A 27,744-nucleotide genomic window follows, 5' to 3' on the forward strand; every position below is an offset into this window, starting at 1 on the left:
TTAAATTAAAAACAAAGCAATTAATTAGATTCTTGTTATGGCCAGTGTGAGTTAAACCCCAGCTCTTAGGACACCCATGAATAATAATTATCTGTATAGCTCCAAAGTTGGATTTTTTCACCTTTTATAAAGAACAGCTGAACCATAGCAATTGCTTATGAATCTGCCTGATGAGATTTTTTTCTTTCCTCATCAGTGGGAAATTCTTCAGTGCTAAAAGGTTCACTAATCATTGGGGTAAGAATACTTGGTTTGCATTTCATCTCCTCTGAAATGTTCCTTTTCTCAAAACAGTAATTAGGCTGCTACCTATACTTGAGAGCAGAAACAATGGAAAACTTTGACAGAACTAGCATGGAAAATGAGGCAGTTAAAATTCTAATTAAAGAGCGTACAAAGCACCTAAGTGTTTGATAGATTTGTAATGAAATAGTCACTACAGAGTGTGACTAGTTTCACTTACTTGTAGTCTCCTATAAAATAGATGCACTCCAAGCACTTGAATACTTACATGACATAAAAATTCCTGTAGCATCTCTTAGTAACCTCTTAACCCCTCTGTAACTTCCATGAAGTCTTAATAAAAACACGACAAAATAGAATAGAACAGAATAAACCAGGTTGGAAGAGACCTTCGAGATCATCGTGTCCAACCTACCATCCAACACCACCCAATCAACTATACCATGCAACCAAGCACCCTATCAAGTCTCCTCCAAATCACATTCAATGATGGTGACTCCACCACCTCTCCAGGCAGCCCATTTCAATGGGCAATCACTCTCTGTGTAGAATTTCTTCCTAACCTCCAGCCTAAAGCTCCCCTGGTGCAGCTTGAGACTGTGTCTTCTTGTTCTGGTGCTGGTTGCCTGGGAGAAGAGACCAACCCCCCACCTGGCTACAACCTCCCTTCAGGTAGTTGTAGAGAGCATGAAGGTCTCCCCTGAGCCTCCTCTTCTCCAGGCTAAGCAACCCCAGCTCCCTCAGTCTCTCCTCATAGGGTTTGTGTTCCAAACCCCTCACCCACTTTGTTGTCCTTCTCTGGACTGTTCCAGCAAGTCAACATCCTTCCTAAACTGATCTTCAAGCAAACTTTTTGAGTGCTTACTTAGCTCTTCAGGGTTTGAATTGGCAAGTTTCTTGATGGTGACCTAAGGAACAGATGTTACAGCATTTTCAATTATAAGAAATGTTTCCTATTTCACTCTTAGCTAGAAATTCTGCACATCACTCTGTGCATCACCCATTTTCCTAATCACAAATAACTTGCATAAGAAACAAAGCGGCCATTAATATTTCATCCACTGCCTGCTGTTTTCCGGAGTTTCCACGGACGCTTCTCCTTTAGCACCCAAAAATCCAGGTAAATTAATTCCTGTCTGTTAAGATTTAATGTCACTGAGAAATTAAAGTAATGTAATTAGAGGAAGTGGGAAGGCTTTATAAAAAATGGTCGATTTTAAAGCTAGTTACCACCACAATGAATTGCCTAATTAAACATTATCATGCACAGAACTGAGGAAATCAGTTCACGCCTGCCTACAAAGATACTTTTATCTTTGATGGCTATTCCTGCTGAGAAGGAAGAGACTGCCACTATTATCAATGTGACATGAGAAGCATAAATCTTTTTAAAAGCAGCAAGCCTGGGGAAATCTTGTTCTCATACACAAATTCCTACCCATATATCCCCACTTAATATTTAGGCTGTGTCCGTATTCTGTCAATAGTCTCCTTCATCTGCATAAACAACTAATTTAAGGTATTATTTTCAGTAATACATTTCTTAAGGGCTCTGCAACAAACCAGTTATTCAGTAATAGGAAATCTAATCAACAGGCTGCTTCAGAAACATTTTCAAACCACACAGATTAATGTAATGTGAAATCTCTTGGCTTGCTTAGTGGTACCAGGGGACACACACATCCTACTGATGTTATTGAGGGAGGTTGTGGGGATTTTTTCCCCCCCTCTTCTAAGAATCAGAACATTCACAGCAGTAACTTGGAGCTCAGAAACAGAATTGAAATGCTTTTCCCTGTCTTCAAGGTTTTCATGCATTGTTCAGATCTTAAAAACTCACATTACAGAAAAGTGTTGTAAATGCTTGCCATTCAATTCAACTTTCCTTCTAAAGCTGAGAAAAACCCTTCCATTTAGGAAAGTGGAAGGATGTAAATATTACTTAGTGGTTAATTTGTTCCTTTTATTTCCTCCTTTCATTTAAGCAAGCTATTACCTGTACAGAGGGCAAGAAGGGGTCCAGAGCTGGTTACCAAGAAGATATGTGTGCTCAAAGGAGTGTATCAGAGCAAAAAAACTCACTAGAATTTTCTGCCAAACACTATATATGTCACACAACTAGGTAGTTTCAAGCCCCCTGTTCTTTCCTTCCAAGCCAGAGCAAAGCTTACAGCTGTTACTGTAACTTAGGTAGTCAGCACACTTCGCTACCGCTGCCAAACCCACTTAGAACTCATGAAGAGTGTTTCAAAGAATACTGGAAAATGAAAAGCATTATCTATATTGCCCACAAGGAATGTTAAGCTGGGGGGGAATGAATAAATAAACAAACATGTATAAGAAGTTCAGATGCAGCCAGTTGCTTAAGTCCAAAGAATCTCAAGCAAAGAAACCAGGTCAATAAGTCAGCCTGTAATTAAGCATGTTCAATGCTTACAGCAGTCATAATTTGATTTGCTCTAGTCTGGATTCATTCCTTTTTTATATGCATCAGCCTTAGTCTATAATTTCATGCAGCCTCCTGTGACTTTCTCTGTTGTCAATTAGTGCTTATTCTTACAGACACTCTGACAGGAGAACAAACATTAGGAGTCAGAATTAGCAGGTTAAACTACCTAAATCATACCACTGATGTCATGGCTTTCAGCAGCTGTGCTTCTCAGCTACAGAGCTTCTGGCTGAACTTGGTCTGGGGCAGTTCCAAGCACTTCCAGCAAACAACCAAGGCCTCTCCACTTCCACTACTCAAGAAACACTTGGTCTTAGTCATTGAGATTTTCTAAGCTTGGATCCATCATCAAGTTAAACTGCTTGCAAATTGAACATCTCTGTTCTGAACTCTTCCACTGATTATTCAGGATGGTAGAAAACTAAGAAGAGAAGAACTAGGTAAAAGCCATGCTGGAAGGAGGACACACAGACCATGCAATTACAATTAAATTGCATTTTGCAGAGGATTAATAGAAAACCATGGAAATAAAGAGGAAGAGGCTACCTTACTTAAAGAAGACTACTCCTGCAGCTGAATAATGGATATAAAACTCCTAGGACTTCATCTTCTTATAGATCTCAGGAAACAAGATCAGACTGAAAGGACAATAAAAGCCTTTTTGTGGCAACACAGCAGAGATTTGCATCAGCCAAGGAGCTCATAACAGCCATCAGCTGGGCTTGACCTTCCGCTGCAGACAGATGCATTGCTACTTGGAAAGCTTCACTACACTGTACTTCAAGCACAGGTCACATCTTCACATAAAAGATCAGCAGTCCTTCAGCACTCAGAGATTCCAATTATCACCTCCCGTTCTAGTGCACAGCAATATGACAGAAGGAAATGACTGACCCTTCTCTTCTGAAGGGATAGAAAATACTACTTCTCAGTGCTGATGACGGCAGACCTGCTGTGCAAACTGGTGTAGCATCCATATTATTCTTGCACTAGCCAAGAAGTCAACATCTCAGCTGTTGCATGAATCTCTGCCAAGTGCTTCATCCAGTATCCTATAGTAATTCATGAATATGCAGCAGCCAAATATCTTTCCCCTTTGACATTCTGAGATGACAGCAAAGGAAAACAAGGGTTTGCTCATACCATAAGACTCTTGAGAGAAAAATAGAATAAAACTAGAGGTTCACTTGATAGGGTTGAAAATATCATGAGATTTCATTTCTATTACCATTCAGCTACAATTAAATGGAAAAGAAAAAGAAGTTTCACATTTGTTAAAATGGCACTAAAAATATTCTAGGGTGATGTGTGCAAAGACAGGAAGAAAAAGAATGATCTTATGGTGAAGGCACTAGACTGCATCTTCAGAGAGCAGATTTTCTTCTCTGCCCTGTAGAATACTACACATATCACACTGGGTCTGATTCAGAAGTTTTTGAGTCTAGAAGCCTAAATATAGAATGGAATAGGAATAGGAATTAGAATAGGAATAGACCAGGTTGGAAAAAAACCTGAGAGATCATCAAGTCCAACCTGTTACCCAATACCTTACACCTCATAAACAACTAAACCATGGCTTCAAGTGCCACGTCCAATCCTTTTTTGAACACCTCCAGGGATGGTGACTCCACCACCTCCCTGGGCAGCACATTCCAATGTCCAATTACTCTGTGAAGAACTTTCTCCTCAACTCAAGAAGAGAAGAACAGAATTTTAGATTCCACCAGCCTCCTCTCCCCTCCACCACCAGCCTCCTCTCCCCTCCACCACCAGCCTCCTCTCCCCCCGCCTGGTGCAAGTTCCTTCATTAGAAGGAACTGAAATCATTAAGGTGTTTAAAAACATAAAGTCATGCTCTGTTTGTGGGTTGTTTTTTTCCTGAGTACCTCTAAGCAAGCGATGAGATCATTCTTACTTGCTAATTGGTTGATTTGTTGTTGGTTGGTTTTTTTTTTTTAGATCTAATTACAAGGGACCTCCAATAATTCACAAGATGTTCAAGATAACCATTACAAATTACTTGCTAATTTGCAAAATTCAGTAAAGAAGCCCACAGTAAAAAACATCAAAAAAAAGAAAGAACAAAACCCACAGAGCAACCCATCAGAAAATGTAGTTGCTTCATTTAGATTGTCAGCTGTAGTTTATGGTTTCTTCAATTATTTACAGCATGATACTACTCCCTATTACACAAACTAATGTGTCACACCCCATCTTGCAAGAATAATGAAATCTTCATTTTGGAAGACTTTTCTGCTAGAAAGGCACTGTTAAGAGGGAAAAGCAAGCATGCCTTATGTGGAAAGGCTGAGAGAGACCTGGGGCTTTTTAGTCTGGAGAAGGGAAGACTGAGAGGGGATCTAATAAAGGTATATAAATATCTGAGGGCTGGGTGTCAAGAAGGAAAGGACAGCCTCTGCTCACGCTCTATGACAGAACAAGGGGCAATGGATGTAAACTACAGCACAGAAAGTTCCACCTCAATATGAGGAAGAATTTCTTTACTGTAATGGTCACAGAACCGGAACAGGCAAGCCAGAGGGGTTGTGGAGTCTCCTTCTCTGGAGACATTCAAGACCCGTCTGGATGTGTTCCTGTGTGACCTGTGCTAGATTCGATGGTCCTGCTCTGGCAAGGGAACTGGACTCAAAAGATCTCCAGACATCCCTTCCAACCCCTAACATCCTGTGATCCTATGCACTGTGTGCCTATCACAGAGTTCACAAATGGTTATCATGTAACATATCTTCAAACGGGAATTGGAAGAGCAAATTCAGACCCCATTGCAGCAGCCAAATATCTGAGTGTTTGTATGCTGAAGAGACAACCTTGACCTTCTTGTACAGCCTTATTTTACCTACATGAAAAGGAAGTCCCTAAATGCCAGTAAAAATTATGACATCCAGCAAAGAGGACTTGGAGATCATCATTTGAAGTTTGAAGCTTTATCTTATTTATGTTAAGGATTTTCAGTAAGATTTTTAAGTTGAAGAGAATATATTTGCAGATTCTCATCAGCCAAGACACAGCATGAAATCTGACTTGAACTTGAAAAATGTAATCATTGGGAAGTAACAAAAAGCAGAAGACTCTGGAGAGAGACATTAACTTATGAACCCACTTCAGCTGATGATTGTTTGCTGGTTTTATACACACTCTACTGTTCTTACACAGAACCCCCTTACCAAATACTTCTTGGGAAGACCCAGTGGAGACTGAAGTCATTCATACTGAAGTTACTCAGGAACTTCATCCTGAGCATTAATTATGCAAGCAGAGTTGGGACCACCAAAACAAATTAAACCTCTGCAGAGTAATGGATATGTTCCATTTATAACACTCCCACTTAAACTAGCCAGAGCAAACCCAAGATAAAGAAACAGATGCTCAGTCCTCAGTTGCAGAAAGCTGTATTTCAGAAGTCCCACCATTCTCACACACATTTCATTAGAGATATTTCTTGTACAGCTTATTCCTTACACCTTTAATCACTTGTTTAACCAAACCCAGCACTTTGGGATACCAAAAGGAAACACTCAGATCCTTTCCATTTTTTACCTGGAAAAAAAACAATTTAGAAATCATTTTTGCAATCCAGATGCTGCATTTTGTTGGAAAACCAATACTGGTAGCTGGCATTTTACCAGAAAAGGCTTCTGGGGTTATTTTCCCTTTACCTCATCTACTAATATTGTGAGGGACAATGGGAATGCCATCACACCAGTACAGTGGCTACCACAGCAGTACTGTGGTCGTGCAACAACACAGAGAGAAAACGTGGCCCAACTTTGGTGTTCTTGCAAGGGCTAGAACATGAAGATGAAAACTATGCAAAACAGCAGAACTGTGTTTCCTTCCTTTTTCAAGCCTTGATTTGCATTAGGGGATGACAGCTGGAGAAATGCACACTGCAAATGCCTCACTATCTACATTTAAGCAGAGAGCAAAACTGTGATGGCTCAGTGTGAAAAGGTTTAACTAAAAGTTGTGGCATAACAGAACTGTCATTTGCTTCCCTGGAGTAAGAACAAAGAATTTCAGGCCTATAATACTGGAATAAAAACAATAGACCAGAGAGAAACACAATTGCAGTTGATTTACTAACAGAAATGGTGCTATAACAACAGGACTGGTGGGATTCTCCTGTATCTCCAATGCAGTCCGACACACAGGCAGTCATTAGCTTTTAATTTACATCAGTAAAAAAATGCATTAGTTAAATCTGAATATTTAATATTTTCTCTGAAAAATAAATGCCTACAACTTGCACCAAAACAACAACAGGAAACCCTCTGAAACTGCTTTGGTGCAAACCTGTCTGGGCACAAGTGCTGGAGAACCATGATGAACCAGAAAGACTCAGTAGCCCCCAGGGGAAGCATGGAAATAGAGATTTGTAGTGGGGCATCAAGTCAAATGAATGAGTTTCAGGATGGTCAAGAGCAGATCTGTCAAGTTAAATGCAGTTTCAGGACAGCCATGGGCAATTCATAAAGGTTAGCAGCACTGTATTTCCTTCTGTGAGCTTCCTCCCTCAATAAGGACCCTTCTCAGGTCACAGTCCTTACAGAGCCTCAGGACATGGAATAAACCCATCCATGATGACTCCATTTGCTGGTGAGGGATTTTGTAGGGAGAGGGGAATTAAAGTAAATAAATCTAACTGGAGAGGAGTCAGCAAGAACCTATCAGTTTGTGATTCAGCTGTGGTGCACAGACCATAGAACCAAACCCATTTGAAACTGTGAGAAGAGGGGAGACCATTCTCTTCCATTCACGGCCAGAGCATCTGATTTTGCAGCCTTGGCATCAGAACTGGGAAGCAACGCGGCACTGTGGCAGCCTGCACGCTGGGGGATGGTGGCACTTCACATGGAAGGCTTGATAGAGAGGAAGAAAAACAGTTTATCTCCCTCCAGCCGGTTTTTCATTCCACTTCTCCTTCCTGATAAGGCTTATTCATTTCTACCTGTTCCAGACAGCAGTTGAAACAAGAACTGATAGTACACATTTGACAGAGGCTGGCACACACAGACAGCCGCCTGCTGGATCACTCCAGAGGTGCTACATCCCCACAGGTAAAAGCAAAGGCAGACATCTGGCCACAAGTCACACAGAATCACCCAGATTGGAAGAGACCTCAAAGATCATCATGTCCAACCTGTCACCACAGACCTCATGACTAAACCATGACACCAAGTGCCACATCAAATCCCCTCTTGAACACCTCCAGGGATGGTGACTCCACCACCTCCCTGGGCAGCACATTTCAATGGCTAATGTCTCTCTCAGTAAAGAACTTTCTCCTCACCTCGAGCCTAAACTTCCCCTGGCACAGCTTGTCCTGGTGCTGGTTGCCTGGGAGAAGAGACCAACCCCCTCCTGGCTACAACCACCCTTCAGGTAGTTGTAGACAGCAATAAGGTCTCCCCTAGCCACCTCCTCTTCCACCTGCGGCTGCTTTCTTTTGGAAAAGTAACTACAGCTGAGAATCTGAAAGGTAAAGTTGAGCAGAGATTGATTAGATACCCATTTAAAGAACAGAGGGCAAAGGATTCATCCCTAAGTACCTCTCATTTGATTTCTGTCCCAATTTCTTTCAATATTTTCATTTTCTTTTGACGTAAATGCTTCATAAAAGTTTAAATAACTTATATAAGGGCCAAATTAAGGGCAGACTGTGTGCAGAAGTCTGGAGTACTCATATAAAGTAACTATATGGAGTGCTATTCTACAAGACATTTCTACCTTCAAGTCCTACTGCCCCTCTGTATTCAACCTATCACAGCAATCTTACTTTGGAAGCACCTACCTACCACTGTCCCCTTATCACAGCAAATGATTAACTACCACTTATCCATCAACACACATACCTACGACGAAGAAAACTGTTCCTACCTTGGAGAGCTCAACCAAACTAACCTGCAGGTCTTCTAGAATTTACAAATCAAAAAGTAGAAAAGGCTCAGAGGTGCCCACAAGCAGATCTCATGTCTGGAGGTATAACTCCTAACTCAGCATTACACAAGACTCTCACACAAGGACGACTGAACCAGGCACTGCTTCCAGGTAAGTGCAATGAGGCTGGTGAGAGGCCTCGAGCACAAGCCCTATGAAGAGAGGCTGAATTAGAATAAATAAACCTTTATTAGAATAAACCAAACCAGGTTGGAAGAGACCTTCAAGATCATCATGTCCAACCCATCAACCAATCCAACCCACCCAACAGCTAACCCATGGCACCAACTACCCCATCAAGTCTCCTTCTGAACACCTTCAATGACGGCGACTCCACCACCTCCCCGGGCAGCCCATTCCATAGCACAATCACTCTTTCTGTATAGAACTTCTTCCTAACATCCAACCTGAACCTCCCCTGGCGCAGCCTGAGACTGTGTCCTCTTGTTCTGGTACTGGGTGCCTGGGAGATTGTTTAGCCTGGAGAAGAGGAGGCTCAGGGGACACCTTATTGCTGTCTACAACTACCTGAAGGGAGGTTGTAGCCAGAAGGCGGTTGGTCTCTTCTCTCAGGCAACCAGCACCAGAACAAGAGGATGCAGTCTCAAGCTGTGCCAGGGGAAGTTTAGGCTCAAGGTGAGGAGAAAATTCTTCACAGAGAGTTGTTAGCCATTGGAATGTGCTGCCCAGGGAGGTGGTGGAATCACCATCCCTGGAGGTGTTCAAGAGGGGATTTGACGTGGCACTTGGTGCTATGGTTTAGTCATGAGGTCTGTGGTGACAGGTTGGACTTGATGATCTTTGAAATCTTTTCCAACCTTGGTGATTCTGTAAGCAGAGCAAGCACATCTACAGCAGTTCCACATGGGGGCTGCGAAGGCTCCTTCATTGCCCCTCATCTTTACTTTTTTGTTGGTGGTTGGTTCCTTGGTTTGGGAGTTTTGTTTATTTCTTGTTTGTTTCTTTACTACTTATGGGGTATTTTCAGTTCCACGTACCTATCTGTCCCAGCCTCCTCCAAGCTTTCATAAATCCAAGTAAACCAATTCTCACTTTAAACTTTACTTTTAGTCAAGCTTGCAGTGTGTTCTTCCTCTATTTTTTTCTTCCTCTCACGTAAGTCTTTTAGAAACAGCAGAAGACTGTTGAGAGTGTGACAAATACTACTCTCCAGTCCCTTTGTTCTTTGTGGATTCTTTAAATTCCCCCCCACCCCACATTTCATTTTGCTACAAACAGCACGTTTGTACCTTGGACAAATTTAATAACCATGACTCAATCTACAGCCCATACTGAGCTGTCCTGCGTTTCATCTTGCCTATTAAAATCAGCACATGGTGTTTGATGAGTGAAGAGCAGTCTGATTCCAGCTACAGAAGGTCTAACCAAGAGGAGGGGCACACACGAGCCTTGAAAGAGCAGCTGTGTCACCTCGGGCTGCTCTCGTCAGGCTGTGTGCCTTTCAGCACAAGCACTTTCTTTGTCACTCCTTCCACCTCTGGGCTCTAAGAGGCCACTTTCCATGATTATTCATCCCCTTTTAGCTTTTCTTTCATCAGCTGGGAAGGATGACTCTTACTGCCTGGTGCTTTCACAGCCAGCTGTCCCCCAGCACTGGTCATGTCGCTTTGCCTAAGTGACAGGAGTGATATTTCACTACAGCACAGGTCTTGTCTGTGCATTAAATGTCAGCAGTGGGGTGGCAACAGGAGAGGGGAAAGAGCACTATGAGTTTTATTACCCAAAGCCATCAGCCTTTCACCAGCAGTCAAAGGGGTACCCAAGGGCTCTCATTTTCATGGAGATGATTATTTCTGCTGGATTCAGTCCTACAAGCTTTTTTCTTTTTCTCTTTTCTTTTGGCAGGGGTCAAATACCCCAGCCCAAACTGTGCAGCTGCTGGAGAGAACCCTTCCCAGCAGACCTTCACAGGTGCTTGCAAAGAGGCTTGCAATCAATAATGTCACACAGCCACATTCTCAGCAAATCTCACGGGCTCCTTCCAAAAGCAATTGTTTGCAAACACCCCTGTTTTGCAGCTCAGCATTTTTAACCACATGGACACCAGTAGGTCTTGCCTTGTTTTTTCCAAAACCTTCCCCTTAGTTCCTGTTTCTCACCTTAGTGTCCCAGGAGGCTCTGGGGAGGGTCAGCCAGCCACAAGGCTGGCAGAGACTGATCGACATTTACTACTCAGCCATGTGCTTGAAATCAAACACACACACCCAAAAAAGGGGGTGGGGGTGTCCTACTAAATAGACTAGACCAGACCAGATTGGAAGAGACCTTCAAGATCACAGTGTCCAACTCATCATCCAACACCATCTAATCAACTAAACCATGCAACCAAGCACCCTATCAAGTCTCCTCCTAAGAGGAGAGGACTAATTAGGCTATTCAGAGAGATATTCAGATATCTAATAATACAGTAGGTATCTCTTATGGAGGGATTTAGAAATTCAGGAAAGGGTGTTTCTTTAGTAGCCTAGCAAGTTTGTGTTACTATGCCCTAACCATTACAGTAAGTATTCCACAAAAGAGTAACCAAATGCTGTTCAATCCTCTGCTTCTAAGTTCTTACAAATGTTAATGAATAAGATTTTTACAGCAGACTACAGCTAAGATTGCAGCTGGAGTATTTCTAGAGTTCTGAAGTCCTTTCAAGAGGCATCAGAAAACACCCTATTTACCCATCTACTTTCCAAGAGTGTGTCCAAGAACTGCTGCAGTGTGCAAAGGAGAGAGAATGAAGGGGGGGGGAGGAGTGGAACAGAGACAAAGGCACAGCTAACAGCAGAAAATGAAGCAAGAACACAGGATATATTAGTAGGAAGGGGAAGGTCAGAGAAAGTCAGCCTGCTGCTCACAGCAAAGAATGTCTCAATAAATGATGCCCAGCAGACCAAAGCATTTACTCACTCTTCTGCCTCCCTCCTCACTAAAAAGGTTAATTGTGATCAGATGGATAACAAATTGATACTGGCTCAGATAAATTAGTGGATGAACAACAACAATCACAAAAGCTCAAAAACCACTTGGCTAACTTAGAGGGGTTTATATATATTATATATATTTGTCAATCAGGAAACAAATACTCAAAAGAGTATTAACAGAACTAGTTGTATGGGGTTTGGAGCAGAAGCTGAGATAGGTGAGAATCCAGATTGCTGGAACATAAGCAAGCAAGAATCCAAGGATTTCTCCATCATTCAGCATGCAGAGAAATATTGAAATAACCTGTAGGAAACCAGAGGATGACGTGAAGATGAGTGATAGCCAACATAAAGAACAAATGCATGAAGCAAATGCAATTTTCTCTGACAATTCCTAATATTATTTTATGTGACAGTTCACAAGCAACCTTGGGAAATATAGTCCAGATACACTTATTTTAGCCTGTTCAAGGAAGCATACTGTGAACAATATAGAGTTGAACTCTGTATTGAATGTGCTGAGAAGCTCATAAGCAGAAGCCAGCACTGAGGGCTGCAAATGGATGCCTTGGAACAAGAAATACTTGCCAACATAGATTCCATATCAGCACTCAAAAACTCAGGAAACCTTCACTAGCTGCTGAATGTGCTTTCAGATTAATTGTCTGTCTTATTTTAGTTGTTTGGCTTCTCTCAAGTCTTCCATTAATGTCTTCATTTGTGTGCTTATTAGATACATAGGAAAGAGTTACAGTATGCCTCCCAGGTACAAAAGGTTCCAGTTCATACAGGGAGATAATGTTCATCATCATTAAAAAAAAATATGCAGTGACCTGCAGGAACCTTTTCAAACACAGAATCATAGAATGGTCTGGGTTAGACAGGACCTCTGAAGATCATCCAGTCCAATCCCTTCTGCAGTCAGCAGGGGCATCCTCAACTACCTCAGGTTGCCCAGAGCCCTGTCGAGCCTCACTTTGAATATCATCTCCAGGGATGGGGCCCCAACCACCTCCCTGGGCACGTGATGTCACATGATGTTAGCTGTCTGGATGTAAGTTTCCAAACTGCAGGCATTAGGAAGTGCAAAGCTGGCAATGGAAGTCAGAAAGCCATCATGGAAGTTTGCCGTGCAGTCACTCCTCTAAAATGAAATTCATCTGACGTCATTCTGAAATGATGTCTGGGGTTGTTGAGCACACTCAATTCCTAACAAATTTAGTATCAGCTTAGGACACTTGGCACTTCCTAGACCTCAGGTTCTGTGACTCATAAGACACAGGGAATAAGTTTTCCCGTTCAGGAACTGCATTAACACTTTGTGCAGCATCAGTGAGTTACCAGCAAAGTGTTTTGTCCTTTCTGAAACAGCATTTGTAAAACTGAGGCAGAGCCTGCCATAACTTAATCTGATCACTTGCATTTGAATAAGTATGTCCACCTGAAGACCTATGCTCACAGCCAAGCTGCGGTGTGGGCTTGTCCTGCTGGAGGATGTGCAGATCTGCTCCTGGCATCAGCAACACCTTCCATAAGGGTTCCGTAAATGAGGAGGCAGCATTGCAACTCTGTTAGAGATCTCTTCAGGCTGCCCTCTGGCTTCCTCTGGCAATATTGCTTAAGAGCCCTTTTGAATATTAAGCTTCATTTATTTTTCTGTTTAGGATTATCAAGGCTTTACAGGCTTTGGAAATAAGTCTCATCCTTCAGCTATACTTTTCACAGTGGAAACTGTTCATCTCTGAGGGCTGGCTGTTTTGTTGTTGTTGTCTTGGGATTGTTAAAATCCAACTTCTTAGTGAAATAACATTTTCTCCATGAAGAAAATTAAATTTAACACAATTTAAAAGAAATTTGGAATATTTATGCCACAGTTTCCCTACAGTGTAACTTAGCACACATGCCCATAATTTAGCCACCCTCTAGACTCACTTTAAAGTTTTTCTATCCCGCAGCCCTTGATACATTTTCTGTTGTTACACTGGTGCTTAGTATTATTTTTTCACCTCAGAAGGTGAATAACTCTGGCTACCCTTTCACCAGTTCTCTGTGGCTTCTTTAGGCTAAAGACACTCAGTTCTTTCCACGTGTACTTCCAAATTCTAGCCCTGTTCTTCCAGATGGATGCAGTTGCTCTTCCTGAACTTTTGAAGACCAGTTTTATCTGCCTTCAAATTCTCAGGCTCCTTTTCTTTTTTCACAGGTTTTCACATAAAATGACTCAGAAATGTGGAATGAACAGAACTCCCAGGTTTCATTATAACACCTCATGAACAGGTTGCCTCTAAATATTACTAGGAACAGAGCAACAACTAAAGACTGTCAGGCGAATGAGGCTTTATGGCTGGTGAAAGTAGACTAGGGTGGTTACCAAGCAATTTGAAAGCTAAGAAACTATTTCCACTACAATTTTAAGCAGTGTTTCTGAATATTGATCTCTCTCATTTGTAGCAAGACATGCAGAAAACATTGCTATTTCATGACACAGCAAGGATTTTTACATAATTAGATTAACCTCTTTTTCTCTATTCAAGCTTCCTACTAATTAGTAGTGCTGGAGATTCTTAAATGGATAGCACCAATTTTCTTTCTATTTATCAGAACAGGATCATATATTTTATGCCAGTAACACGTTTCTTTTGCAAAATAAATGAAGTCCCAGGCACAGGTTAATGGAAGCTTCTAACTTCAAAGGAACCAGAATTTTACCCACAGACCTAATGCAAAATGCTCCAAGGTTAATGAGAGTCTTTCCACTGACATCAGTGTGGTTTGAACAAGGGTAAAAGTTGCTCTAATTCACTACTTTAGGCCCTGATGAAAACACTGAAGCATTCCACTAAGTGTGTGCTTCAGAGCTTTCCTAATTTGGTCCATATTTATCAGTGATAGACAAGGGAACCAGATCTTTTCTTCCAACCATCTTTACTTTGCTCTATGAGCTGAATATGAGGACAGATTCTGGTTGTATGATAGCTTTGCACAGTTAGTTTACAAAACATCTGGGAACTTCCACTCACAAGTGCTTTCATCTTCTAAGAAATTCCTCTCAGCTTCATTATCTGGCTTCTAAAACCCTAATTCCTGGAATGCATCATAATGTATGCTGAAATAATAACTTGTCCCCTGATTATTTCCTTTAGAAGGAATTCTTGCAAAACTGTCAAGGCCATGTAAGAATTAGCACGAATTACCCCCAGGCATTTCAGACCAACATTTGTTAAGCAGATCTGTTAAAACCAATGATGAATTTTGGGTAAAACCTATGAGAGCCTTATATGAGACCAATTAAGTGTAGAAGTTTTAAATCCTCTTTCTCCTCCTCCCACCCAGCCCCCAAAGAATGTTTTCAAGACTCAGTTGGACAACACTGACTAGCAAACATTACCCTGCTTAATGCCTAACACACACAACAGCAAAACCAAACCAAACCAACAAACAAACAACCAAAAAGAGAGAACACCAAAATGTTTTCTCATGATAATTACATTCTGGATCTCATTGTAGCCATGCAAAAGAAATTGCCATCCCACTACTTATTTGAAATAATCAGAAGTTCCAGTCATGACTGAGAAATCTTCATTACCAGATATCTACCTATGTACATCCATGTCCACATCATTTACCATCTATATAAACATGATAAAGGATCACTATCTGTTTTCTACAAAGGTGAACGAAGGCATAGAGAAAGATCAAGTGACCTTCTGTAGTGGAAGACTCTGGCTGAATGGGAATGCAAATCTTCATTCCTCATCCAAATTCCACTTAGCAGTGGCCATCTTCAACCATTTAATAACCAAAAGCTTGCAAGAATAAGACTGTCCAGTAGTTGTGAAAGACCAAATACTTGAAATGCTGCTGAAGAAGCAGAGCCAAGCCATGAAGCCTACAGAGGACAGTGCTGCTGACTCTCCAAGGTAGCAGCAGCAGTGTTTGCTCTGATGGTAAGCTAAATGTCTTCCTACAAGTTCTATGCCTTTACAAGTCTCCAGTGTTCTAGCTGTTCTTTGCAAGCACATTGCTTGGCCACATCAGATCATTGATACAGTTTGATTAAACAGCAGGCAGTGGTGAGCTTTGCAAAGACAGCATGGCACATAGCATTCATTCTTTCCCAAATTAAGGCGCTAAGTGCACCGGTTGAAACTCAGCAGGGCCTGGAGCTGCTGCAGCTTCAGTGAAAGGCAAGCATCCATTCAGCCAGGCAAGTTACTTTGTCACAGAGCAAGGCAACAAGTCCCCACTCTGAGTATAGAAACCTGCAGAGACGGTGCATTGCCCCAGGCAACAAGGCACCATTCCTGCCCTGCTGTTCCAACCCTTCCCACAATCTGCCTGCCACCGGTTGCTAAATCCTGAGATAATATTTTGCTGCCAATGATACAGCAATTGCAAACGTTGTTGCAGCAAAAGGATTTAAATGGCAGTAGTGAAAACCTCTAGGCAGAGTATTTCTGAAACCTAGTAAACTTCTCAAGACAAGTCTAGGGCAAAGCAATGTCTGTAAGGAGAAAAACAATGCAAAAGTGTTACTGTAAACACCATCCTTGCCACCTCTACGGTTCTGCCACCCAGTGTGGCAGACAAGGCACTGGCAAGCCATCAGAAGAATTTTGCTACTAAAGATAAGAGATTTCCAGCCCAGACAACTGCAGCATGCACTGAAAACCCAAGACTCAGATTTCAAGAAGAGCTCTGAGGTTTGGTCTCCATTTAACAGGGTCACATCTGACCTTTGACTGGAGCTTCTAGACACCCCTGAGCCACAGGGACCGAAATGGAAGTCAGCAACTGCACAACACAGCAAAGTCAATGAAGCAGCTACTCCACTGGCATAGCTTACCAGCCACTTGGGTTGCATTGCATTAGTCATGCTCTTGAGTGTAAGTTGGTTTGGGTTTAATTTAGAAAAACTATCACACTTATCCCGTTGAGCAGGAGGGGGAAGCATTTCTGCCCTACTCTAACCTTATATAGTGATAGGCAAAAAAACATAGCCATCTGTCTGGGGGTGGCAGTTGGTAGCATGTGGGCTGTGCTGAGTGTTTTACTTGATTTGTGAAGTCCTCGGGACATTAGTCTCTTTGGGCCCCATCCAGTAAGAAATAATTGGAGAAGAACCCAAGCGCAGCTCAGAAACTACTCTTCAGGAGCTTTGATAGTATGGGAGGGATTTGGGGGGATTTTTATTTCAAGGGATCTGTGCAATATTCCCAAGGACTTGAAGATAAACAGTTCAAAATGCTAGAACATGACAGCCCAGTTGCTAAACACAATGCCAATTATGATAAGTGTAGCAATGTCTGGAACATGTATATGGCCACAGGACTATTTTCCAGAAGCTCAAGAAAATGTGAGCTTCACAACAGTGATACCTGCCTATTTAACCAAAAATAATCTTTTGCAGTTACTGGCCTGCAGTAAGAAACTAGATACTTTTGGGTACCTGGGCCTCAACCCTGGCTTAATGAAGCCTAGAGTAAGGTGGCACTGTGAATGTAGCACCAGCTGCATTGAATGAGAGCCCCCCACACTGGGCAAGGTGCTGCTGCAAACAGCACTGTTGTTGGTTCCCACACAAACCACACTGGGAAGCCCAGATGTAGGAACTCAAATGCTGAGTCCTCCACACACTGGTGGAAGAGAGCTACTAAGCATGCCAGTGAACACATTTCCACTCTGAGCCAATGGGATTTTCTTCATAGAATCAATAAGGTTGGAAAAGACCTCAAAGATCATCAAGTCCAACCTGTCACCCAAGACCTCATGAGTACTAAACCATGGCACCAAATGCCATGTCCAGACCCCTCTTGAACACCTCCAGGGATAGTGACTCCACCACCTCCCTGGGCAGCCCATTCCAATGGCTAACAACTCTCTCTGGGAAGAACTTTCTCCTCACCTCAAGCCTAAACTTCCCCTGGTGCAGCTTGAGACTGTGTCCTCTTGTTCTGGTGCTGATTGCCTGGGAGAAGAGAAATAGAATAGAATAGACCAGACCAGACCAGACCGGAAGAGACCTTTGAGATCATTGCTTCCAACCCATCATCCAACACCATCTAATCAACTAACCCATGGCACCAAGCACCCCATCAAGTCTCCTCCTAAACACCTCCAATGATGGTGACTCCACCACCTCCCCGGGCAGCCCATTCCAATGGGCAATCACTCTCTCTGTGTAGAATTTCTTCCTAACCTCCAGCCTAGAGACCAGCCCCCTGCTGGTACACATCTGGGGAGAGCATTATTCTTCCATGTAAAGTTATCTTTTAATAATTTACGAATAAAGCTAAATTCTGTGTGTAACGCAACAGAAGTGTCATTCAAGCAGGCAGCTGGCTGCTTTGCAGTGCCACCAGTCAGCACCCATCACATCCTGATCCCAGGTATGTTTTCTGGGAAGTCCATTTATTTGTTTTTCTGGTAATACAGCTCTGCAAAGATTTACATAATAGCATGAATGGCTGCGGGTAATGTGAGCCCTGGGTTCCACTGCAATACCTCAAGCAATTTGCTGACAATATTTTTCTGCAAAATCAGAGATGGAATTTGGAGCAAAAAGCTGCTGCCTTGACAGACACAAATTCCCTCGTTGCTAAACAAAGGGTTCCTCTTATTTTTTGTGACAATAATGAACTAAGAGGCTGTAAGGGAGGGAGATAGCGTTGGAAGATTAATGACGGATGAACCGGTTTGGAAAGACTCCAGCAGAACTGAAGCTTCCTTCCCCCCCCAGCCCCAACCTCTTCCACTATTATAAATGCAAAATAAAGTCAAAAAATAATTTAAAAAAGGCATCTACAGAGAAAGGGTAAGAACTTCTCCCAGGAAGATCTGAACCAATGAGACAAAAACAAAGGATGTGAGGATGCACTGCTCCAAGCAGGAGGAAAACGCCCAGGTGGATTTCAAGTGATCTTCAGACAGCCAGAGACAAGGCAGAGAAGGCAGAAACCTCAGCCTGGAAGACCTCAGCACATCACAAAGTGCCTGTGCTTCCATTAGAAAAGCCAGAGGATCCCTGCAAAGGTGGTGGAGCAGGACAGGGACAGGAGCCCAGCCCAAATCTCTGGCGTATTGGAGCTGATACTTACAACAGGGAAAATAGACAAAACAAAGAAAAACAAAAACTACCAAAATAAAATGGGGGGGAAGGCTAACCCAAACAAAAATACCAACAAACAAAACTCACATGATAATTTTCCTTTGCAAGTTGAAATATGCCAGCAGTTTTGCAGTGAAATTCACTGTAAAGATGCAAATGTGACTTGATTTTTCAAGTTGGGCACAAAATTACCTCTATGGAATTCATATTTACTTTTACAGAAACATATACAAGGTACACAGAAATGTAAGAGAGGAGCTATCGAACCAAAATCCTTGCAGCCAGAGTGGTGAAAATTAACACCACCTATCCCTTTTCCCTGTGCACATCCCACAGAAGTTACCACAAAGAGGATCACTACAAGAGCAAGCACAGCACAACTTTATTCTCTTCAGGTTTTCTATACAGCATACACTTTCCTGTGATTTACAGTTTTGGCTTTGCTCTTTTTTCCCCTCATCTCTCCCACAGCCTGGTGATCCCCGTGTCTTCCCTCTCAGCAAAGCCGCCTCCTCTTGGCAGACCCTCTGACTGCACCATGGATTTTCACAATGAATCCTCTCTCCTTGTCTGTGTGAACTAATCTGGGACCTGTTTTCCTCCTCAGTGATGCCTTTTCACAGGATTCAGAGCTATCCCAGATCTTGAGGATAGAAAGCAGCTGAATGCTATTTCATAACAAGTATGATCTGCTTGGATGACATTCTCTCCTCAGGAAAATATGTCAAAATAGTGAAACTTATAAACAAATGCCCACAATTTGGGTTGTGATGAAACAATGATTTCCCCAGCCAGCTCTGCTGCATAGACTACACTTACTCCAATTGTATGCTCCAAATAGTAAAGCAGCTGAGCCTTCTACAACAGACACTTTCCATGTTCCACATGAAATCTCAGATCAGAACTTTTAAACACACTCTCATCTGCCCTCCAAAACACCTCTCCTTACATCTGCAACATTCTCAGATGAATTTTTCTCAGGTAATAGGGGAAAATGGAAATCACAAGGTCAGACAAGTCTGGATACAGGCCACATTGGGATACAGAAAAAATGTCATTCAAGGTGCTTGTCCATCAGTGCCCACTCTCATTTGCACGTTCACATGTCTCTCACCAGAATAAACAAAAGCTGAATAGTCCTTTTATTTAGCAATACTCCTAGCAAGACCCATACACTTTAATGAGCTTTCAAAAACATAGATGCTACCCAAAAAGCAGCAACTGTTTGCATCTAGAACACTTTGGGATGCCTTTAAAGGAAATGGAAGATAGAGGGAAAAAAAAAGACAGCATAACCATTTGGGGATGTCTCCACAATCTCATTCTTCCAATGCCACAGTCATTGCTTTGCTTTTCCAACTGCTGTTTCTATTCACAGTGGTATCTGAATCATAGAATCACTAGGGTTGGAAGGGACCTCAAGGACCATCTAGTTCCAATTGCCCTGCCATGGGCAGGGACACCTCACACTACCTACATCAGGTTGCTCAGAACCATAACCAGCTGGCCTTAAAAACCTCTAGGGATGAGGCTTCCACCACCACCCTGGGCAACCTGTTCCAGTGTCTCACCACCCTCATGGGGAAGAGCTTCTTAACATCCAATCTGAATCTACTCGCTTCTAGTTTTGCTCCATTCTCCTCTGGTCCTATCACTACCTGACACCCTAAAAAGTCCCTCACCTGCTTTCTTGTAGGCCCCCTTAAGATACTGGAAGGCCACAATAAGGTCTCTTCGGAGCCTTCTCTTCTCCAGACTGAATGAATTATATGCTGATGCTGGAGGGGACTACTGCATCACCTGACTACACTCCTCCTATTTTTGATTTCACCACGGTCATTCATTTATGCTGTGATTTCAACAAATGTACATTACCTTGCATGGGGATATTCAAAACATCTGAAGCACATGATAATGGCACAGCTTCTATTACCAGAGATTTTCTCCTGAGCATATGTTATGAATTACAGGTATTTATTGCTCTTGCTGTAAAATGCATTAGCTAAAAAAGAACAAATAGACCAATTACCACACAAAACATTCACTGCAAAAATCACTTGCTATGCTATTCATAGTAGAGATGCCTAATTTTTTCTGTGTAGTTCCAAGAAGACCCTTCCACCCACAGAGGTAATACCCTAATAATCTTATTTGACTGCTTATTACTCTTGCTCATGGCCATGGATATTTAAACAAGATCATATAGTTACATGGGTATATTCCCCTTTATTGATTGTGACCAGGCATATATTACAGATACAGATACCAAGATATGTAAAGCCAACTGGCCAGAGCCTAATTAAACATTTACTGTCTAATCATGTAATACTGTGGAGTAAGAAGTTGCACACTGCAGAGCATTTTGATGACCACACAACTGAAAGCAAAAGCTACATAAGTGTGAAAACCACAGGATAAAGCAGCAAATTAGTACTACAGAGGGTCGCAGGAATGCATCACATGGATGTGTGAAGGACTCAGAAATATGGCCAAGAAAACAAGGAGAAAAATAGGTAAGTGAAGTAAATGACAATCTGTCCCAAACTTGAATATACTCTGGAAGAGCACCAGAGAAACAGGCAATCAATTTTCCGTGCTTGTCTTTATTTGCCATCCCCTGTTTCAGAGCCCTGCTTCCTTCTGCGCTGTTCAGGGGATAAGGGAAAAGAAAAGAGAACACACAGCAAAGTAGATACCACAAGATGCACCAACTCATCTGTTGTGGTTATCAGGGAAGTCTCAAAACAGTAGCAGAGAAGGATTAGGGCTTGGCATAAACCACAGCTAATCAGAAACATGGCAGGGAGACCTGGTCATACATAATTAACTTGCTGAAATTCATAACACCAGAATGCTGTGAGCAGGAGTCATAGCCCTACAGCTCCTCAGTTTACACCAACTGAAGAGAACAGGCATGATCCTACTAAAGTTCTTCCTGGGGAAGAAGAGCTGGATCAGATCTTGTAAAAGGCTTTAAAACAAGTAAATGAAAGTCTTCTGGCACACAGGTTCAAAAGTGAAAAGAAAGAAAGAAAAAAAATGCAAACAAAACCTACCCCCACTGATGACGTTTATCTGAGGAACTACACGTGCTGTGCAAGGTTTGCAGCTTGAAGAATGGCTTTGTGAGTGATGTCACCCACCCAAATTCACAAGAAAAGTTGGAAGAGCTCCTGTAAAAAGGGCTGATATATTTGAGAGGCATCAACATAGCAAAAAGTCTTCAATTGGGACAATTTGGGGCAAAGAGAAGGATGAATGAAAATCGCATTCTGAGGTTATACAGGTGTGGCAGCTGAATTTTTGCTCACCCTCCTCAACTTTTCCCCAAACAGCCTAGAAATTTCAACTTGGGCTTAGCCCAACTCCTCCTGAGTTCTCAGGATAAAGAAAGCAATTCTGAATTCCCTATTGAATAATCATGTTTAAAAAGAAAAAGCATTTCAGGACCAGCTTAGTGCACACAGTGAATGGGAAAGAGAGAATCAACCAAAGGTAATGATGTCTTCCAGAAGGTCAGGAAGCACAGAGATACATAAGAGAACTGCAAAAAGTCAAACTAAATCAGATCTTACAAGAGACTAAAACAAACATCTAGAAGTCTTCTAAACATGCAGGTTAAAAGTTTAACACACACACACAAAAAAAAAAAAAAACCCACAAACAAAAACCCCAATGCACAAATCTCCCACAAAAATGCCACAAACTTCCCCTCAACAGCCAAGAGAGACGTGAGATAATCTACTGATAGCCACTCAGTCTCCTCCTTCCTGGTTAGGCTGCTGAGCAGGCACATGGACAGCTGCATTGCTTTGCCCAGCCCAAGAGACCACAACACACCAGCATGCTCATGAAGGGAGTACATTCCCACTGACCTGTCCCATGCAAGCTGAACTGGAGTCAGTACCACTGTCAGTCCTCTGGAGAGGGAGAAACACCTTGGATGTGAGGAACACAAGCCCTATGAGGAGAGGCTGAGGGAGCTGGGGCTGCTTAGCCTGGAGAAGAGGAGACTCAGGGGTGACCTTATTGCTCTCTACAACTACCTGAAGGGAGGTTGTAGACAGGCTGATGATGGTCTCTTCTCCCAGGCACCCAGTACCAGAACAAGAGGACACAGTCTCAGGCTGCGCCAGGGGAGGTTCAGGTTGGATGTTAGGAAGAAGTTCTATACAGAAAGAGTGATTGCGCTATGGAATGGGCTGCCCGGGGAGGTGGTGGAGTCACCGTCATTGAAGGTGTTCAGAAGGAGACTTGATGGGGTGCTTGGTGCCATGGGTTAGCTGTTTGGGTGGGTTGGATTGGTTGATGGGTTGGACACGATGATCTTGAAGGTCTCTTCCAACCTGGTTTGGTTTATTCTAATATTCTAATAAAATCTTAAAATCAGACAAATGCAGCATGAAGAGCATGGTTGCTTGCACAAGCGCACCCAGCTCATTTACCCAGGAGTGCTTTCCAGCCTAGAGTTCCCAATTTTGACAAGTGACACCTACAGTGAAGGCAAAAAACCTGACCCTCTGGACAGGTGAAGTTTTGCCTATACACAAAATTACTGGTGTGCTTTGTTTATTTAACACAGATATGAGTCTAACACACATTAGGAGACAAACTGAATATGACAAAGCCCCCCTCCAGACTGCAATTAAAAGCTTTTCATGCCTGCATTAGTAAAACATGGCCATCCACATCTCAGTGCAGTTCACACACAGAGTCGCTCTGCCCGGACTACATAAGGTCAGAATGAAAAGGTCTGGAGTCTCCTATGTAAAAAAGGGCTTCTAAACTACCCCTAGCTAAAGCCAGGGCACCAGCAATCATCTCGAATTCTCTGTTATGTGCTGTCTTTAATTCTAGTCCTTCAGCAAATCTTCCTGACTGGCATCCACTATAAAATGCATGGCATGTTCTTGAGAGTCTTTCAGCTCAGCTGTGCCGGCTCCTACTGCATCAAAAATAGAACCTGAAGTAACAGAACCTAAAAAGATATAAACCTCCTTTATTGTGTCTACTTGACTGTATTAGCAGATGGCCATGCCTAAGACTATAAAATGCATAACAAATATTCTCTTTACAAGGGGGAGGAGTGTCTTTCGAGACAGTCTTCAGTGTACCACCAGCACAAATGTCTTTGGTAGGAACGTTATCTCAGAAAGCTTTGAGGTAGCCAATTTCCCTGCGCTCCACTCCTACCCCTGCAGCATCATCACACTCAGCCCTATCCTAGAGCATCATTGAGCTTCTCACAGAAGAAGTGAGTTCTCCTGTGCAGGCATGCACATGAGCTACATGCACATGTGAGGAAGGGGACACATGGCTCTTTCTGCCTGTGGAAGCTCTGCATCCCCACCTTGCACCTAGAGAGGTTCGTGCAGCGGACTGACCTGCAATGTCCGTGCTGGCAGCTAAGGCACCAGCAGGAGGGAAGGGGCATGTCTGGGACACAAGCTGGGAGTTGGCTTTCCACTGCTGTTTAGTTTATCAGCCACTCTCTCACTGCTGCTGTGCAGAATATGACCCCGAAGGAAAAAGTGGCAGCTGCTGGTGTGTGCAAGCATCTTCCAAACCGGACACAAAAAAGGGATTTATAAAAACAGCGCAGACTTTGCTTGCTTACACCGGGCAGAGGCAGGACCCTCTTGTGACAGGCTTTGATTTTGACACCCACAGCACCTCACCTCTGGGCAGCACTGGTAGCAGGTACAAAGTTTGAAATCATTATAAGAAATGAGAGGTTTTGCTAGCAAAAGCCACAGCGGAGCTGGGCACTGTTGGCAGCAGCAGAGAGGACAGAGATAACAGGAAGAGCAGCACAGCCTGGAAATGATTCACCTTTCTTAATGATGGCTTAGTGTGAGATAAGTGTAAATTGGGTTCCTTTTTCCACAGCTATGTGCAAAACACCACTGAAAATCCTCTTTCTCATCTACAGCAGCTACACAATTATTTTGGCTGGCAGAAATCATTTAGCAGTACTGTTACTGCATTTAGAAGCTGTGCTTTGAGCTTAACTCATTAATCCTACCCCGAATGTCACATTCCTTCCTCTGACTGTGTGTCCCACAGTCCATCCCATTTCCACTGGCTGGACAGAGAACGTGCAAAGAGCATATGTGGAGTGAAACAGAGCAGTAATAAATAAATAACCAAACAAATAAATATGCCCAAGCTCCAAGCCCTTTGGGAGATTTCAGGGGTTTGCTGAAGTGCTCCAGGAGTTGAAAACATAAACTTGAATTGGAAGAGACCCATAAGGATCATTGTGTCCAGCTGTTTCCTCTTTGCAGGGCTACCTAAAACTATACCTAAGAGCACCATCCTGATGCTCCTTGAACTCCTGACAGGCTCTGAGACATAGAATAGAATAGACCAGACCAGGTTGGCAGAGACCTTCAAGATCATCACGTCCAACCTATCATCCAACACCACCTAATCAACTAACCCATGCAACCAAGCACCCTGTCAAGTCTCCTCCTGAATACCTCCAGTGACGGCGACTCCACCACCTCCCCGAGCAGTCCATTCCAATGGGCAATCACTCTGTGTCTCTGAGCTTCATTTTTTAAGATGTTAAGTATTTCTTTATAACAGCAATTAGATGCATTTCTAAAAACCAAGTAAACTTATTTCTGAGGAAAACCTTCAATAACTGCATGATCCTGCAGACAGCAGGAAAGACAAGGCCAGACCTCAATCCCTCAAAAACATAAATACCAGCTCTGATGGATTATTTCTAACAGATCTTAATACCTACATACCCCTCTGCACGTTGGCAATTTGCAAGAGCACAGCTTCTCATCCAGCTGAGTAAGCCCTCAGGGCTGTTATATTATGAATTGACCTTTGAGTGCCATGAAAAATGTTACTGCCAGTCTTTTCAGGGGTGTTTGTTTATTTTTTTTTCCCCCCCTGGGAGGGAGAAGAATCCATTCTGAAGCAGTAAGCTGTTTTCATGATATAAATGCATCTTGATGAATGGAATTTTCATCACAAATGTGTCTGACCTTTCATAAATAGATTCACTGCTTTAAAAGCCTGCTCCGATGTCTCTTAAAGACAAGGGAAAGACTTGCAGAGATTTCAGCTGTAGATCCATCAGACCACACAAAAAAAGAAACACCCCACCCCAACAGTAATAGATGGCATTGGCTTTTCAGCTTGCTGTTTAAGACATTTTCATTAAATTTTAATATATTCTTAAACTTTAATATTATACAATCAGTATGGAGTAATTCAGTGCCTTTGGAAATATTAAGTGTCAATAAAACCTCGAGTAGGCAGCTAATTTTCCAGATTAATTTTGTTCTTATCCTTTCCACAAGACTTCATTAAATTTCATTCCTCTCCCTTTGTTTGCTATTCGTATGGTAAGTGGGGCAAAAGAGAGCCGAGATAACAGATCAGTGCTTTCCACTCTCACCATGCTGCAGATCCCAAGTTGTCTTTTTTTAAACAGAAACACTTTCTTCTTTAGCTGAGGTGCTGCATGCATCCATCCCTTTCGGATGCAAAATGCACTCGGCAGCTGTCAGTCAGTAGGAAGGAAATAGCATGTCTTGCAAAGACATTTGTAATTGTAATTGGCAAATGGGGAAAGTTGAGCACCATCAGATCTCCACATTATATATGATAGTAAGAGCAGCAGTCGCTGTCTGGTTTTTATTCAGCTTGCAAGCACAAGTCCTGTTCCTTCAGCTGGAATTAAACGCACACACTGAAGAAATGCTGAACCCCCTAGATGCTTCATCTCAATAACCAGCTATTTTCAACTGATGTGTCAATTTTCCAGACAAATTCTGGTGTCACTGCTGAAGTATCATTAACTAACACATTTTGCTCTCTCCCAAAACACAGATTTGGTGAGTGAGTAATTCTATCACTTTATAGCAGCCACAGATTTTGCTCAAAACATTGACAGCTTTCACATAATCGTTCCAACTGAACTGCAATGTATTGTTCTTTAAACAGCATTTCCCTACCACTAAGAAATATGCATAAAGCTAAGCCACCTACATAAATATTTAAGGTGGTATTTTATATCTCCACCCCTGTATTAACCAAATGAAAAATGCTGGTCATAAGCTAGAACTGTAAGTAGCACTAAAAGGTACCTGACATCCTGGATCAACCTGCCTCTGCTGACTACTAACCCCTACTTACAAAGGGGCAAGGTGCTGGCATCACTTTTCATTTGAAATCCCAAACCAGCAAAAGTAAGCAAGCAGCTAATATACATTTTTATATAGCAATAACAAACCATAGATGGCTAAAAGCTTCCGAGTGTTTTATTTTACCTCCACTAGACAGTTCAACTTGTTATATTTTTCTTTTTCAGTAGGACTGACTGGAGTTTTTGTAAATCTCTGTTAGGAAGAGTTCATTTCATCCTGGATGAGTCAGTAATTCCAAGTGGGGTGGTGAAGTCTGAACACCCAACAGTGCAATAACAAATAGGTTTGGATGTCAGAGTGGGGCAATGCACAGAGTTGGACCAGGGTGTCCAAGCCTCATACCTGCATTTTGCTGCTTGACAATGTCTTGCCCTTCTTCCACTGCCCTCTAGTGCTTCCCACTGATCCCAGAAAAGCCATTTAAGAAATCTAATCAATGAAAGATACTGGGAGAGGGATGGAAATCTCCATGAGTTTTGGGGACAGGAAAACCCTTCCCTACTCAACTCCATATTAAGCTCTTTAAATTCAGCACTGCATTCACTACACAGTACCATAGGTGGTAATAGTGATGCTATTTTAGCCTAAAATATTCTGCCAACTATCCTGGAGCAAATCCAAATTAATTCCACTAAACTCAGCTTGAGTTGCTGCATGTCTACGACAGTGCAGGGAGAGTTTTGCAAACCACATGGTGCCAGCAGACCACGTACCAAGCACAACAGACCCAAGGCTGAGATTCAGCAAGTGGGAGACCATGGCAGAGCAGATCTCAGAGCAACATGTGCTCTCCTAGCCTTGCCACCTCCATGGGGTAATCAGGATACAACTTTTAATTCAAAAAAGAAAAACCACTCTCACATTTTCCTTGTTGTCAAAGCT

This window comes from Melanerpes formicivorus, unplaced genomic scaffold, assembly GCF_026170545.1.
Source record: "Melanerpes formicivorus ecotype bairdi unplaced genomic scaffold, bMelFor1.0.p_v2 SCAF_14, whole genome shotgun sequence".
Lineage (NCBI taxonomy): Eukaryota > Metazoa > Chordata > Aves > Piciformes > Picidae > Melanerpes > Melanerpes formicivorus.